Raw genomic sequence first — 17521 nt, 5'->3', positions numbered from 1 at the left:
CTGGGACAACATCACAAGTTTAGGCCAACTGTGATGGAGTGCAGCTGAAACAATGCGATGTAGTGGTTTTGAGGTGCTGCTGAACTACAAAGCTGGGTCCTGCTTCGTTCTGGAGGTTCCCATCGATGTGAAGTCCGGCATCTATGATGTGCTGCGCAGTCAAGGTGATGTGTTGGTTCTGATGATCTGTCGATGCTGAGATTCAAGAACCTGTATCTTTGTCAAGGCTGCTGCCGACGATGGATTTGCGATGTGAGGGCCTGTTTTGGGGAAGCTTCGCGCAGGTGTTGGTTCTGATGCAGGCTGTGGCATAGATGTGGAGTCCTTGCATCTGGAGAACCCTCACAACAGAGATGATGCATTGGTTCTGCTCGGAGTTGGGCAGCTTAGCATAAGAGATGCATCAGTTCTGCTCTATACACCATTAGGTAGGCTGGCAGATCACCTTTAGGCCCACGTCCAAGAGGCAAGGACTAGGGTGGCACTGCTTGGCAGAGTAGGACTCACAAATCGCAGAGTCCAGGTGCTGGGTTCAAGGCTGTTGGAGCCACCTGTCCCTGAGGCTCTAGCTAGAAGGCCAGCCAACTAACCCTTGTAGTCACTCTGGGTTCCGGGTTCAACAGATGCAGGTTCAGTTCTACTCACCCAGGCAAGAAAGCAGCAGGCCAGCACAGCAGGGCAGCAGTCCAGCAGAGCTGCAGTCCTTTCAGCAGCACAGCAGGCCTTCTTCCTGGCAGATTATCCACAGGTCCAGAAGAGTACTAAAGAGGTGGCATCTGAGGTCCAATTGTGCACTTCCTCTGGAAGGTGGGGGAAGCTTCTAGAGCTTCTCTTTGAAGTGCACAGGCTTCCTGCCTTCCACTCCCTTGCACCATTCTAACTAAAGGGTGTATGCAGCCCTGGTGTAGCGGCAGGACAAAACCTATTCAAGTGTACATAGGGCTGTGCCCAGATTCGCTCTTTCATCCTGTCAGTGATGGCCTACCAAGCACATCTAAGCTCCCTAGTGTGTGTGCTTGCCTGAGAAGATTACACAAAGCCCAACTGTCAGCTACACCCACTCATAGGACCCAAAGACAGGCTACAGGCTTTGACTCCACTTGAGAAAGAATTTTGTTTCACAATTCCAAAAACATGAAACATGTTTTTATTAATGGTTTCCATTTGGAAACTATCACTTATTGAATGCAATATGGTAACCCAATGTAGCAGTGAAAAAACAAATGTAAGAGTTTTTCACTACCAGGACACATAAAACCTACAGGTACATGCTCTTCTTTTTTATTGTATGGCACCCTGCCCTCTAGGCTGTCCATGGCCTACTCTAGGGGTGATTTTGATGCATTAAAATGGATGGTTGTGGCCTGGCAACTGGTTTATTTCATCAGGTCGAAATGGCAGTTTAAAATTGCACACACAAAGGCTGCAATTTCAGGCTTTGGACATGATTAAAGGGCTACTTAAGTAGGTGGTACAATCAGTGTGGCAGGCCCGGTTATAGCATTTAATTTAAAGGCCCTTTGTACATGTATTGCCACTTTTACTATTGACTAACAAGTACACACAAGTAGATTAAATATACTAATTGGGTATAAGCCAATGTTATCATGTTTTACGGAGTTAGAACATGAACCTTCGCACTGGTTAGCAGGGAAAACGTGCTGAGTCCTGACTGAGGCCAGCAAAAATGAGAACTGCAAAAATAAAGTGAAGAAGGCAAAAAGTTTAGGGGAATATCACCCTAAGGATGACAGGTCTTACAGGGTTGGTTTATGTCCTCCTGTGGATGAAACGTAAAAAAATTTAAGTTCCAAAACCATGCAATGGAAGGATCCTTTTTCCTTGGCTCTCCACCCAAGGTTTCCGGACTTCAGGTGGACTACCAGTAATTGAGGGTTTGGTTTAGCAAAGTCTTTGAGCAGAGTCCAGTGCAGCACGATTTGTGACAAAACAAAATGCTTTCTCTGCTTTTGGTATCCCTGTAGCCACACAGGAGGTTAACCCACTGACCTTGGAGTTCACTACTTTGTTCTGGTCATCCTCATGTCCAGGAAGTGATCTAAGGATGTTTCCTCAGAGGGCCACATTTATTGTTGATGCTAGTCTGGGGTGGTGGAAACTCCTGGATCCGCTCTACCCAATTGGGTAAACATTTCCAGGGGTTATATAAACCATATTTTTCAGCAGTTCCTGTTTTCCCAACCGGAAACATTCAACAGTGCACATCACTCCTAAAATTGAAAACAAAGGCCCCCTTCCTTCCTTGTGCAGAGCCTTTGTATCAACCCTAGGGTACAGCCAGGGAAATCAACAGTCCCCACTGTTGTGAGTACTTAAAACCCGCTTCTGGGGCATCTTCCCTCATGCTGGGGTTGGAACCAGTCTGGTGGGTGTGGGCCATGGGGCAATACCTTACCTTCCCCCTGTTTCACTTTATATTTACTTGGGAAAGGGCATGTCTCACCTTGCTTCTTTACAGGTTAATGAAGCACCTGGGTACACTCTAACTGCCATTCCTGCAATGGCAGAACACATTACCCTATCCCAGGCTATTATCCCAGCCCTGATAGTAGTTTTCTTGCTTTATTAAGGTCAAGAGCTGGCTGACCAGCTGAAAGCACATTAATGCTAATTAGCCTACTATAGTTTCAAGCAGGTACAACATAACTTTCTAAAAGTAACTTTTCCTAATTATTTAGTAAAAATCTAACTTTCCTATCAAATTAAACTTTTACGAAAAAGTTACAAAGTTAGTGATCTGTATTTTGACATTTCTTCGGATCCAGCCACAGCCCTGCCTTTGAAAATAGCTTTTATTGTGTAGTCACTGGAGGAACATGCCAATTGTAATTTCTCACATGTCCTAATTTTAAATAACAGGCGACCAACCACCTGTACAAAAATGGTCGATTTGACAAGTTTGTACAGCAGAATTTAGATTGCTTCAGTCTACACATACTAGGCCTGAAGCCATGTTTTCCTGCCACTCAACTGGATTGCACAATAAATGCTGCAATCCGCAAGTGACACTCAACTTTCCATGCCTTCGGTGTATTGTCTGCACTGTATACTATAGCCTACAGGAAAGATAAACTTGCCACTTTTTGGTAACCCAATTCAACCATGTTTAAAGAAGGAGCACTGGCTCTTGGCTCCTGGTTCAGAAAACCAGTTAGGGTTGGTTGGTAACTGTGTGTTCTCTCTGTAGGTACGAGATAGGGTGAAGGTAGAGTATTTAAATGTTATGCTTTACTGTATGGGAAAGGGAATACCTTTTGGAACTCCTGTTTGTGAATGGTTGACAAAATGAAGACTAGCGGTGCACCTTTAAGCCTATTTTATTTGTTTGGGAAAGGCCCAGGAACATTCCAGAGCCTCCACTTTTAAGTAAGCCAGGACTCAGCAAGATGAGGCTGTGATGTCTTATTATATTGTACTTTTTATGTATTTTTCTTGTGGTATTATGCTGTTGTGCTGAAATATATAGTGATTGTTATGTAGCACTATGTCCTATTATGCTTTGTTACATTGTTGCTTGTTATCATTTAAACGGATGTGGGCCACAAGGTAATCGGGAGTTACCGGGCTCCATTCGTGGCACTCAAGACCTCTTACACCTACTGAGTGGGATAGTGGCTCCGAACTCATAACATCAAATTAACCACATAAAATAACTTTCCATCCAATGCTTTCATCAATACCTTCTTCAGGAAACGGCTGAATACAACTCATAGAATACGAAATGTGCATAGAGAAACACGAGCAATGTAACACAATGGAGAAGTGTTTCAGTACAAACTATTTCTGCAAACTGACTATAACAAGGAAATACATCACATCAATACTCGACTGCTTTTATGCTTTGTTGAAAGGATTTTGATTCTAATGTTTTAAAACCTTTCTCAGCAGTAATAATTAATGGAGTCCCCTTGAGTGCCAGCCAGGTTCAGCCCGCTCTCTTTATCGTTGCAATGTTCCCTTGTGAGACTGAGGGCCCTCTTGAACATCTCAAACTTAGTGAAGCTCTTTTTATGACTTTCTGATCTTGTAGTGTCAGCCAAGCAGAGTTCTCGTGCACACACTAGATCAGCGGAGGCAGGAGAGAAAGTGGTCACAGCCAAAGGTGGGCGACATATTAAGAAATTGATTTGTTTGCTCATCGCAGAACCCCTGCCTGGTTCCAAGCCCTGCACCAATTTCTCAAGTCTCTGTACCACTTCTTCCGCCCTTGCACCCCCACCTAAACAAAATGGAGAGCCTATCTCAAAGACAAAGGGGCTTGCTACAGTACCTTGTAGGGCATATCCTCCTGGACCTTATAGTATTAAGAAAGAAATGGTCTTAGATCCTTCTACAAATCTTCCTCAGACTGGTTTGTGCTGAGATTTGATCTCTTGTGCACTTATGGATGTAGCTAGGAGATGCCTTGTTGGTAAATAGTATCTTTGTGCAAAGATCTGCAGTTTATACACAGTGTTTATCCCAGGCTTGCCATCTCTTTTTGGGTTTCCAGCTATTTTGAGGATGTTGATATGTTTTACAAATGCTGTCCTAACCATAGTCTTTTGTTCTGCAGAATATTAAGTAAAATGGGTTTGCCGATTTATTCTCTGGCAAGAATCCTGATTGCGTTGTAGTGTAGTTCCTATATTCCCAATAGGCTCTGCGCATTGGAAAAGTATATCCTATAGATTAGACGTAGGACTGAGGTCGACTAGGTCTCTATCGAATATACTGAACTTAATTGTGTGTGCCAGCTAGCTCAGAGGTCACTAGAAACTTTCTGGAATTCACAAGAAGGGATTAGTCTCTGAAAACCGCATAAACATGACAACTTTGTTTCCCCAAGATAAACCTTATCTTCAGAGTCGTGGAAACAATAGATAGATATTTCACTAAGTCAATCGTGCATGCTTCATTTCACTAGAGGTGCAGAGAAAGTAGAAAGAAAGGCGTTTTCAATAAAAGGATTTATTGAACAGTCTTCTTTCTCAAGCATAAGAAATTAACTGCTACAATCGTAAAACTGGTTGTAAAATATAATGCATACAGTATAAATAGTAGAATAAAATAATACTGTGAGAGCATCGTATGGTTCCTAAACCATATATAAATACATACATGAATAATGGAGGCTAAAAGTACTCAACTGGTGTTTCTAAAATATGCCTACCCCGGTGTACCTAAGCTAAGCTTAGTACGACGGAAGAAGTAAGTTAGGTGTAGCATAAATGTAGTATTCCTTTGCCAAGAATCTGCCCAAGATTTCTCTACTGGTCTAATCAGCTCCGGACCTTAGTTTAGAATGAAGAAGGTCGTTCTCGGGACTCGATTACCCAACAACTCGCAAGGGTATCTTGGAAACACTGGAGCTGGATTTCTCAGCAGGAGAAAAAAGCAGCGTCTCTCTCAGTGCGTCCGCTGGAGGGTCGGCTTCCTTCGGCACTTGCTGTAGCAGGGCGCGTCGGGCAAGTAGATAGTCGAACTGCTCCAAACCACTGTGTTTGCTTGGGCGAGTTTGGGCATATTTATACCAAGAAGGTGCAGAGTTTGACGTACAGTTGGACATAATAACGTCATCAAAGAGTCTCAGTTCTTTGAAAATTCCATGAGTTCTTGGACAAATCAATATTCAAGCAAGGGGAAGTCCCTAGCTGCTGAAGCTGAGTTTTCCAAGAAATCGTTAAGGATTTTAGGAACTAGTGGAAGTATATGGTGATTTATACCTATATCAGGGCATGAATTGGGAAACTTACAATAGGGTCCTAAAATAATACATAACAGCATGATATAGAAAAAAGTATACTTATTTGTTCCTCAGAAATAACTTATTGAATCCCAGCTGAATCAACTGACACGCACAGACATTAATTTGTGAATGTTTATAATACATTCAATATTGGGCATAATTTTTTTACTATGACGACCATTTCAATGTTTTGATTTTTGTGCAATGTATAGTATTAAAGCAAGCCTTTTCTTTTTGTATTGTACTGTGCTATAGGACATGAGGTCGAAGTTTACTTTAAATAATTAAATGTTGCCTTTACGGCTGGTTTCTAAAGGGCAGCAATGCTTCTTAGACATAAATATTATGCTGAGGCTTGTAGGTACTCAGCTGAAAACATTAACAAACTGTTATGTTATATGTTACGTTATCTTATGTTACAGGGTTTTATATAGCACTAGATCATGGGTCAGGTTTCTTGGTGCTGGGCAACAGTGACAACGCACTGCAGGCAAGAACTTAGTCATACACTTGTCTGAAGAGCCTAGTCTACAAAAGTTTCTGGAATCTTATATAGCTGGGCATAGATTGCAACTCAAGGGAAAGGGAGTTCCAGATGCGTGGGGCAAAAACAAAGAATATGGAACCACCCAGTCTCTTGTTTTTAAATGAGGGGCTGTGAGGAAGTTCTTGTGAGGAGTCCATAAGTTGTGATTAGGGGGTTATTTTTTGGTTCTCAATGATATGAAAGTAGGTCTTTTGCCTTCTTGAAGAGATTTAGGAATTAAACTGCCCATTTTAAATATTGAGCGCTGTTCCACTGGAAGCCAGTTAAGCAGTGGTGCGTGCATAGGGCATGCTGCGGGCGGTGGGCGGTGGGGGGGAGGGGCAGGGTGGGAGGGGGTAGTAAACTCGGACATATGACGGAACGGAGGAAAGTAATTATTATGATTGCTATTCATATAATTATGGATTTACACCAGGCATTTTGGAAGAATTCCATGGGTTTTGGGAACGGGGCAATAGCAAACATCAGCTGCAGATCGTCCGCATAGTTTTGACCTCTTACTTGCATCTCTTTTAAGTAGTGCACTAGTGAATGAATATACAGATTTAAAAAATGAAGGGACAAATAAATTCCTTGAGGTACTCCACTGGTTAAACAGACCTTGAGGGAGTTGAAGGGGGATAGCCGGACAGATTATAAGCTGTCCTTTAAAAAGGAATCCACCCAGGCTAAGGCACAGCAACCCAGGCCAAAACATTAACAAACTATCAATGCCATCTCTTTTTCTATGTTAACAAGGTAAATTGAAGTGGGGAGCAAGTTATAGAAAAAAAGAGAGTACATATGAGATTAGAAAGTGGTGCATAGTGAAGGACAAATGGCATAATTATGTAACCAATATAGGCTTCTCTATTCTGTTCCACATCAGTTTAAGGGATATATGTAGCACAAAGGAGGCAGGACATTTCCCTAGTTCAGCTTTCTCATCAGTCTTCCCAATGTGTAAAACATGCCTTAAAATATGGTACGCTTGGTGCATTATACCAATCCACGGCAAAGGAAGCAGGCATGCTAACAGAAATTCAAAAATGACGAACAATTAACATCATCTAATACATTTGTCTTCCTTATATAACACATTGCACAATAGGACACAACACAAGTACGCAATTGTTCAATAAATATTGGTAGAAACCAAGCCAGATCTATAAAAAAAGAATACTGTCAAGATGTCTTGTGATACAGGCTATCCAGTGAAATATGCTATAACATAAAAATAGAAGATTCGAAGGAAACAACCCAAACAGATGGGGATACAATATATGCAAAGTTCCCCCATATTGAACCAGCAGGCATAAGGACCTTGTGCACCAGTATCTTACTACTGCAATTCCTGACATAATGCTCAGAATGAACACCAAATGAGGTTAGCAAAATACAGTTCCTGCCTCTTACAACATATTTCCACTCAAGGGGGGGCATAAGTATGCTCATAAGTAAAATAAATAAATCCATGCTTTGAATTTTAAAACCCCGTTTGTATTGCCGCTCATAGCGCTATGCGCTGGAAGCATTGAAAGCTTGTAACTGCATTTTAAAACCCCGTTCTGCATTTACTTTATTTAATTTGCGCTCGTTACTCCCTGTTCTTAAATAGTTAGAAACTACTGTTTAGAGATTCTAGGTCCCTACCTGTGCCCTTTGACACGGATCGCACTGCTGCATTTTAACTGTTCTGCATTCACCGCCACTCGGGCGGCCCGGTCCCCGCGCTTTGGTTGTCTGGGACGCCATCTTGGGTGGGTCACTAGCGCTCCGCAGCTATTCGCTGAAGCAGACACGTGGTCTGGCCAGAGCCCTACATAGACAGCAGGACATGGCGTGCAGCGTGTACGCGCAGCGTGTACGCCATAGTGACGCCGGAGTCACGCCAGAGTCCAGCCCGTCTGCGCCCGTCCGCGCTGAGGACGCGCTGGGCAGCTGGCCTCCGGACTCTGGTGAAATTCCTTCTTCCCCCCACAGTTATTCCCTTCACCAAATGTTGGCCTTGAAACCTCGCAAACAACGCTGCTCGCATTCCCACGAGCCGGATGACCTCCTTCTCCCCTTACGATGTGGCTGTCATTCCACACCTAGGCCTCCTAATTCCGCCCCCAACTACCTTCTCTCTGGACTTTCTGCCATTTCTAGTCCTAAGATAGTAGGAGTAGAGGGCATTCTGATCAATGCCCGCTCCCTTGTCAAGAACAAGATTATGTTTAAGGAGATGGTATTGGATAGAACGCCCACTATAGTGTTTGTTACCGAAACATGGGCCAAGGATTCGTCTGACCCTGATCTAATCGAGGCGGTCCCTGATGGGTACTGTCTGGCCAAACTTGATAGATAGGGTCGAGTGGGAGGGGGGATAGCGATTCTACATAAAGATCATCTACAATGCCATATCGTACCTATACCCGATTTCCCGGACAGCTTTCAAGCACTTTATTTTACAATAAAGGAAGCGCAATGTCCCTTTTTTAATGGAATCTTAGTATATCGACCTCCAGGTTCGAGAACCCATTTTACGCACAACCTCCTCCAGTCCCTTGAACCCTATTTCGGCCGAGATAACTTTTCTATTCTGGGTGATTTTAACTATCATTTAGAACGGCACGACCTTACTGATACCTCCTGTCTCACTGAGGCTCTGGAATCATGTGGGCTCACGCAACGTGTTACCGGAGCCACCCATCGTGCAGGACATACACTGGATGGTATTTTTTCCAATGACCCTCGTCTGACTGTTAAGGATCCGATCCATCTATCTTGGTCTGACCATTTGGCGGTTCCTTTTCTTTTGGAACGCCATAGGGTGGACTTCTGCAAAAAAGGGAATCACATAATGGAAACTGCCAGAAACTTTAGGAATATCAATAGCAATTCCTTCGTGCCCTGGGCTGCAAGCCTTTCTATCACTGGCTTAGACAGCGTACAGACTGCAGTCGGCCATTTTGAACAGGTCACCACTGAGGCCTTGAGCAAATTGGCCCCAGTACAGTCCCGCCGCCGAGCCAGAAAGAGACCATCTGCCCCCTGGTTCTCTGATTCCCTCAGACTTCTTAGGCAAGAAGTGAGGAGAAAGGAGAGGCTCTGGCATGCTAGTTGGGACCTTAAGAACAAGGAAGCCCATATACTCCTTGTTAAAAAATATAAAGCTGAGATTGTGCAGGCTAAACAAGAATACTTTGTTACCATGACCACCTCGCTTTCCTCGTCGAAGGAGCTTTTTAAAACTGTTGACTCTTTAGTCAAACTGCAAGCCCCTGATCCTGTCATTCCTTCGCAGGACCTATGTGATAAGTTTGCCACCTTCTTCCACACCAAAATTCAGGAAATTCACCTGGCCCTCGAGGAACAAAGAGCTTGTATCAGTGCGCCCATCGCAGGGGTTGAGATGAGCATGACTACTACAGACATCTCCCCACTGTGCACCCTGGACTCTTTCCCTCCGCTGGCCTTGCAAGATCTGGAGTTACTGCTAAATAAGACCAAGTCTGGTTCTCCCCTGGATACCTGCCCATTGAAAGTCATCAAGCAGTGTAGGGAGACCCTCCTGCCACCGCTGCTAGAGGTAATGAATCTAGCCATTAGAGACGGTATTTTCCCTATAGAATGGAAGAAGGAGGTAGTAAAACCCCTGTTAAAAAAGGCCTCCCTGGATCCAGGGGTCCTAAAAAACTTCCGGCCTATCTCTCTGCTTCCTGCTCCAGCGAAGATGCTTGAGGCACATCTTAACAAGCATCTCGCAGTTTTTGTGGAAAGCTCAGGATGCCTAGACTCCTCCCAGCATGGATTTAGGAGGGAATTTAGCACCGAGTCAGCCCTCACCATCGTGCTCGATAAGATCCGCACGACAGTGGATGGGGGCCAGACCACCCTCCTGGTCCTGCTAGATCTAACTGCGGCTTTCGATACCCTCTCCCCCGCAGTACTTTCATCTCGGCTGAGGGAGGTGGGGGTGAAGGACACAGCCTTGGATCTTTTGACCTCTTTCCTTACGGGGAGGGAACAAAGAGTCAAGCTGGGGGAGTTCATATCTCCATCCCGACCAGTGCTGTGTGGGGTCCCCCAAGGGTCGGCACTAAGGCCGACCCTTTTCAACATCTATGTGACCCCACTAGCCAAATTAATAAGATCTTTCGGGATGGAGGTAGTCTCTTACGCAGATGACACCCAAATCCTCGTCTCTCTCCCCCATTCAGATGTACTAATCGCCTCCAAGTTTAGATCTTGTATGGAGGTGGTTGGTCATTGGATGATTCAGAACTCTCTTAAACTGAATGGGGAGAAGACTGAGGTGGTGGTGTTTGGGGGAAAGAAAACATCTGGTCAGCCAACTGGTGGCCTGACTCACTAGGAATATGCCCTTCCCCTACAACATCTGCCAAGAATCTCGGGGTGATGATAGATCCTGCCCTTGACTTGGGCAGCCAGGTGAGTAGAACCGTTTCCACCTGCTGGGGCTTGATTCACACCCTACGAAGGATTAGGAAATATCTTTCCTTGCAGGCTAGAAAGCAAATAGCCGTCGCACTCATTGGTTCTCGTTTGGACTACTGTAATGCACTGTATGCTGGGCTTAACAGGAGCCACCTGCAGCGCTTACAGGTAGTCCAAAACGCCATAGCCAGATTTGTTCTGGATATTCCCAGATGCTCCTCGGCCACTGCGGCCAGGAAAACGCTGCATTGGCTACCGGTAGAACATCGAATCCGGTTCAAAGTCTTATGCATGACCTACAGAGCCATCGCCAAAAATAGCGACACAGGAATTGGGTCCATCATTTCCCACTACATCCCTGGAAGGAACTTGCGTTCCTCTGGGAAATTGCTTCTGACAGCCCCCCGCGTACGAAGAGCTAGATGGGGTGGCAGGGCCTTCTCCACTCTAGCCCCTAAATGGTGGAATGACTTCCCCTAGACCTGAGATCCCTTCCGTCTTTACAGAAATTCCGCACTTCCCTAAAAACTCTCCTCTTTCGGCAAACCTATATGTAAGGACGTCTGTTTCAAATTTTTGATCATATTGTTAGGCGCCTTGATACCTGCGGGTTATTGTTTTTGCGCATTATAAATCTCCTTCATCATCATCATCATCATCATGCTCAAGGAGCATCCAGCCATGTTTCAACTCAACCTGTACAGTGAGCAGGTGCAGTTGTTCAAGGTACTCTACACCTGTACAGTTACACACTTCACCAGCAATCAAAGAATGACTCTATCCACAGCGAATAGAACCCCTAACTACAAAACGTACAATCCCATCAATTCAGGATCGGACTTGCTGCCAGAGATCAAGAATAAAGTACTGCCACCCACATTGCACAGATTGATTAGCTCAGTGCCCTCCTTGCAATCACATACTGTAACTGGCAGCAGGTTGTTAAGTAGGGCTAAGAAAGTGTATGGACACAGGAATGCCCTATGCTCTTGCTGGGTTGCAGATTAAAAGTAAAGCACTACAGTGACACATGTGAGAGAAACGTACTAGTTTTATATTAATAAGTAAACTATACAAACACTACTTGTAATGCCTAATAAATATTTCCAGAACACCACACAATTAGAATCTCTGGGTCTGTCAAGACGGCAGGTCCAATTATCATCATCCAAGGAACAAAAGAATGAGATTCAATGAATAAGTGTCAAAAGTATGGAGACATTGTGTGGATCTGAAAGTCCAAGAGCTTTTGATTTCTTTAAGCAAACAATTTGACTGAAATCCAAAATTGAGACAGCCACTTGTAAGCTGATATATAATAAAGTACATCACATTCTTGGTATAATGTGTCCTAGAGTGACTAAATGTACAAGCGCTATTTTCAATGTATAAGTTGAGCTACACTATTTATAATTAAATTAGTTGACGTATGTACCTGGTAAAATACTAGCAAACTGAAACAAAGCTTAATTCCACTTAATTTAGTAAGTTTAATTTAACCTAAAATCATATTTGATTATTGCGTGAAAAATTGACTTTAACCACTCCTGTCAGCCCAAGAGGCTTGATACAGGTTTTGGGGTGTGTTAATGACCCTGCTCTCACAAAGCAGGATGGAAAGGGTATTGCCAAAAACTGGGCACTTAAAAAAACTGATTTATGTTCTGGAAGGACACAGGAACAGTTGGCAGAATAAAGGTAATTTTTCACATTAAGGATCCTATTCACGAAGGAAAATGTAGATGTGGGTAAATATAGATGTAAAAATTAGCTCTACACTATAAGGCAAATTCAATACATTTGGCTAATAACAATTTCCAATTGTAAATGTATTACAAAGTTAAAATTGACATGTTGCCACATCCATAAACCCAGAAGTGGAGGCAAATGTGCAAGTTGTACTTACTAGTAATAACTTTTCACTTGTGTGTGGGTGTCTCCACCATTGAGAACGAGTTCTAACAGTGGTAAAATAAAGGGTCATTTAAGAACGTTGATTAAACCTATTTTAAAATATTAAAAGTATTTGTATGTTAAATAGTGAAAATTAATTACCTTTATGCATTTTTTTAAATGTAGATTTTTCTTTAAAACAAAATGCTCCAATACAATTAACATAATTAAGTAGTAAAACTTAACAAATGTTACGTATCGAATTATTTTAAATTAATTTATTTATGTTAGATTTATGTTTAATTTAAAATACTATTAACATATTTCATTCTAATAAATTACATTATACATATTTGTTTTTCAAATAAATGAATTAATTATTTTAGCATTAGTTACTTTGGGGTGTTTTTTTTAAAGTCTCTGCCTCCATTATTTTCTAAGTGAGGATGTTGTAGTACCAATAGTTGGCCATGTGTGGTGCTGAGCAAACTCTAGCATTGAGTTGGACCACATTTACTTCTGGTATGGGAATTGTTTGGCTATAGTAGTTTTACAATTGTATTATGTGAATAGGAATCACTTCACTATTTTGTGAGTAGATGCATGTCCCTCCCTGAACCCTCTTTGTTCCTCCCTTAACCCCACATATTTAGTAATAAGTATTCCCCATTTTCCCGCCACTCCTCTTTCCTTCCACATATACTACAAAACATGTACATACGTGTGAGAAAATGTGAGGTTACTGATTGACAGACAGGTCACAGGTGGGGTGGCACGTAGTGGGCCGACAAACGTTTGAACAGGGAACTCAGTTCCATCTCCAGATAAGCACAGCAAAAACAACAATGGTTCTGGGAGATTGGCCCCAATAAAGCACACATATCCAAAGGAGTGCACACATTTCCAAAACACCATGAGGTTAGATCCCACATGAAGTTAGAAACACACATGTAATCAGGACATAGCACACACAGTACACGCAGTGATCATGCGCCCCTGATACCGAACATCTGGACACGTTACCCACTGGCCCACATTGCATACACACAAGGTTGCAATTGTCATCACGGCCCATACTTATGACTCCACAGGCAAGGCCTATATTCTTTTCTCGTAAAAGTCTCTCCGAAGTGCTTTATGATACCCAAAGAAATGTATAAATCTCTGTTCAGATTGATTGTAATTTGAGGCAGACCTCAGACACGTTTCTGTAACTGTACTCCCGGCCAAAGTGTTAAATTTAACCAACTGCTCCTGTTTTGCCAAATGTCTTTAGTTTTTTCAAGGTAAATGCATATTTGAGTAACAACAGCGCCCATTAGGCCTTTGAAACCTTATCAAGTAGTCCAATACGGATTCCAGAGATGATGAGTTGATTGTGTGTCTTTCATATGGCACTTTGAAGGCTATCCTACATGCATGTCTTCGATCTATATAGGAAAGGTCATAAGAGCACTGAGCCGGAACAGGTGTTGATGACTGCAAGAGGGGAGAGCTTCACTGAGTGCTCCAAAGTGCTTTCCAGGGGATGTATGACGGTACGATGTGGGCTATTACCACACGTACCGTTACAACGCGTGTTTTACAATGCAAGTCGTTGCCACGACTTCGCTGTAGGGTGCGGATTTAGGAATAGTTTAATTTATTATTCCAACACCAGTCCCCGTGTATAGTAGGGAAGGTGTTGGAATAGTAAATTAACTATTCCTTGTCCTTGAGCGCCCTCCAGCGCAAGTCGTCGTTACGACTTGCGTTGTAAGAGACACGTCGTAATGGTAGCGTGGGGTAACATCCGCGTCGTAAAGGATGTTCCCCCTTTCCAGGTCCACCGCTGATCAAACATGTAAAGCCTACAGAAACCTATTTCAAGGGATCTTTCGATGTGCAATCATGTATTATGATGTGCACTTGTGGATGCATCATGACATTTTTAATTTACCTTTCTAATCTGTCATGCAGCCATGTTAGAACACTGTGATAACATTTCAAATACAGATAAAAAACGTTAAAACTTGTACTCGTATTCTGAAAAGGGACATATGTGCCCCGGAAGCATTTAGCAGCTGCTGAGTTCTTTTAAAATACATAAGTGAATGAATGAATAAATAAAATATAAATATATGAAACCGTGGCTATCAGGATGGGGTGTGGAACAGGAAGCATAAGGCATATTGGGCATCAGTGGCTTTGTGAAAAGAGAAGATGTCATATAAATGTAAAGAAGGAGCGATCAAGGGGCCCCTAAAACAAATCAAAGTCTCCCTCAAGTATGCAGTGGAAGGATACAACTCATCCAATCCAAACAATGTGAAATTGAAATCCTCCTTGGGAGGAAAGAAAACAAGAATAGGGAGGAAAGCCCTCAAATCAAGATCAGACAACTGAGATAGACATCAACGCCGATTAATGATTAGCAAGGGGCAGATCCAAAGCTAACTTAGACTGTATGGTATGCATTAGAAACTAAAGATCAACCTACAGGCACCTAATAATGTCTGTATCTGGGACCTAAAAATAGACAAATGATGTGGAACACGGAAAAATAAATTGCCCTGTCAAACAAATGCGTCTGATTTGTGCTTCAAATATTAACAATGTTGTTCTTTGTTTATTTAAGGTATAATCATCTGTTGAGCTTGAAAAATAATACAACACTTCTGAAATCATTTTCTACTAGGTTTCTACGTGCAAACAACAGACATCAACCCACATTCGTAAGATCTCGGGGTATGAATTGGACTCTAATATGTGATTATTATTTGCATGCAGTCTTCATATAACATGTTTCTGGTTCTTGTGTACGTTTAATTTCCAGCTGTTGTCACAAGAAAAAAAGCAGAATTAGCAGTCCAATGTGTTTTTGTTTGTGCCATTCGTCTTGCCAAATAAACAATGTTCCATTACATGCAATACTTTGATAATGATTAAACGGAGTCTGTGTCAAATAAGGCTGTACAAGTGCTGCCAATTATTTATCTGTTGCTGCTGAGCAGAAATTGGGCCCGGCTGCCCAGACAACAGCTGCAGCACCCCCCACGTGAACCTCCATGAACCTCGTGTGAGATCACTCCCGAAGAGCTCCCCGGGCCGGCGGGTGTTACAAGCAGGTAGAATAGTTGTCAGAAGAGGCCGCTGAAGAAGCCTACTACATGAGCAGCAATTAATGCAGGTGGTATTTTAGACAAGGGAACTAATGAGCTTTAATATGCATGCAGGTGAGGGAGTGCTGAATCAGTAGAGCCATTAATGAACCTATGACAGCCTAATTAGCTACAATTTAAAATCTATGGAATCTAATCAGAGGAGCTGAACACTGCTGCAAATCTGTGTATGAATGAGTTTTTCTAAATGCTCCAATCTGTTGCTTAGTCACTGATTGATAGTAATTGCTTTTTTCCTCTATTGTGTATGGGAAAATTCCCAATTTTGCTCTGACAGAGGAGGACACAACATGGAAGTTAAATGCCTAAGATGTTTGCCTGCTTAAGTTTTAATCAGAGAATGTTTTGGGAAAAAAAATCAAAGTGAAATTAATTCCACGCTTTGAATACAGGTGATTAAAATGTACCACTAGCATTCCCGACTCTGTGTGACAAAAATGATGCGCTATTTAAGAAACACGACATATCATGTTGCGAAATTATTCCGAAATCCTGCATCCATTTTTAGATGAAAAGGCACATTATTTCTGTGAAATGCTGTCTACAGGTAGCCTTTGATCATGCGTGCCATTTCGCATAAAGTAATGAGACTTCTAGAAATCTGCTCTCGCATAAATTGCTAAGAAAAATACAGTAACTTCAAAGTCTCACGTGTGCATTAACATTTTTCTAAAATATTGACCCAATCATTAAAACAAATATACATTGTGCATTGCATTGTCGTTTATTTCTATTTATAATATTTCTATGATTTGTATTCCTGGGATGGAGGATAACAAGTCAAGAGTCTGCTCCAGCATTCATTTTCGGATGAGTTGTGCAACATCCAATACACATAACTTATCAATAATAAGCAATAGAAAATTGACAAGAGAAGGAGTGTGAGTGAAAGAAACATATGAATAAACCACGGTTTACTGCATCCCAGAGTACTTTAACTCACTGTGATGTATTCCAGGAGCCCAAACCTTTCAAATTGTGTTCCACCTTCGGACTACAACCTCCCCTGACTGTGTCCCAGGGACACTAACCAATGATGGGTGGTTTACTAGACTGAGTCGTTCATCTTGCCTAAATGGCCTACTTGGGCTCTCATAAGCATCGATTATTTCAGCACAGCCAAGTAGAGGACTAATAGGAGCTGCGCTCTGCAGCAGAAGGAAAACCAGATGTGTGTTAAAATATAAGTGACTGGCATGTGGGAGTTTGAGGGGTAATCTGGAGGGCAGCATGATAGACTATGGTTTGAGGGCTGAATGTTACTGTGAATGATTGTGTGTGTATTTGTCTGTGTTCCTGTGGATCTGTGTGCATGTGTGTCTTCCTATGTGTATTATGCATGTGGGTTGGAACCCCTAGGATGACAGAGTGTAGTTTGGTTGGTTAGATTACCTAGGTTGGGTTTGATTGTGTTTGGTTAATGTCCCGCACTGTATTTCAGTGTGCTGTGTTGGTGTATGTGGTGACAGGTAAATGCTCCATGAGATTGAGGTGCAGAATGTGACTTAAATACCGCTAGTTTACAGTGATTTTACACCCTAAGTATCAAAATAAAATAAAGATGACTTTGTCACGACAAAAAGTAAGTCAAAATGTTGCTAAATAAATTTCATAAAAATGTTACAATTTTAGAAGCAGCTCAAAGAACATTTGATGTGTCCTGCAATTTCTATTTCTCAAAACGCATAAAGGTCTGCAATTACTTGTAACTCCCATGGCCCGGTCAATCATGCAGCTCTCTTGAAAAAT

Source organism: Lissotriton vulgaris, chromosome 10 (genome assembly GCF_964263255.1).
Source record: "Lissotriton vulgaris chromosome 10, aLisVul1.2, whole genome shotgun sequence".
NCBI classification, from domain to species: domain Eukaryota; kingdom Metazoa; phylum Chordata; class Amphibia; order Caudata; family Salamandridae; genus Lissotriton; species Lissotriton vulgaris.
This window is presented reverse-complemented; position numbering follows the sequence as displayed.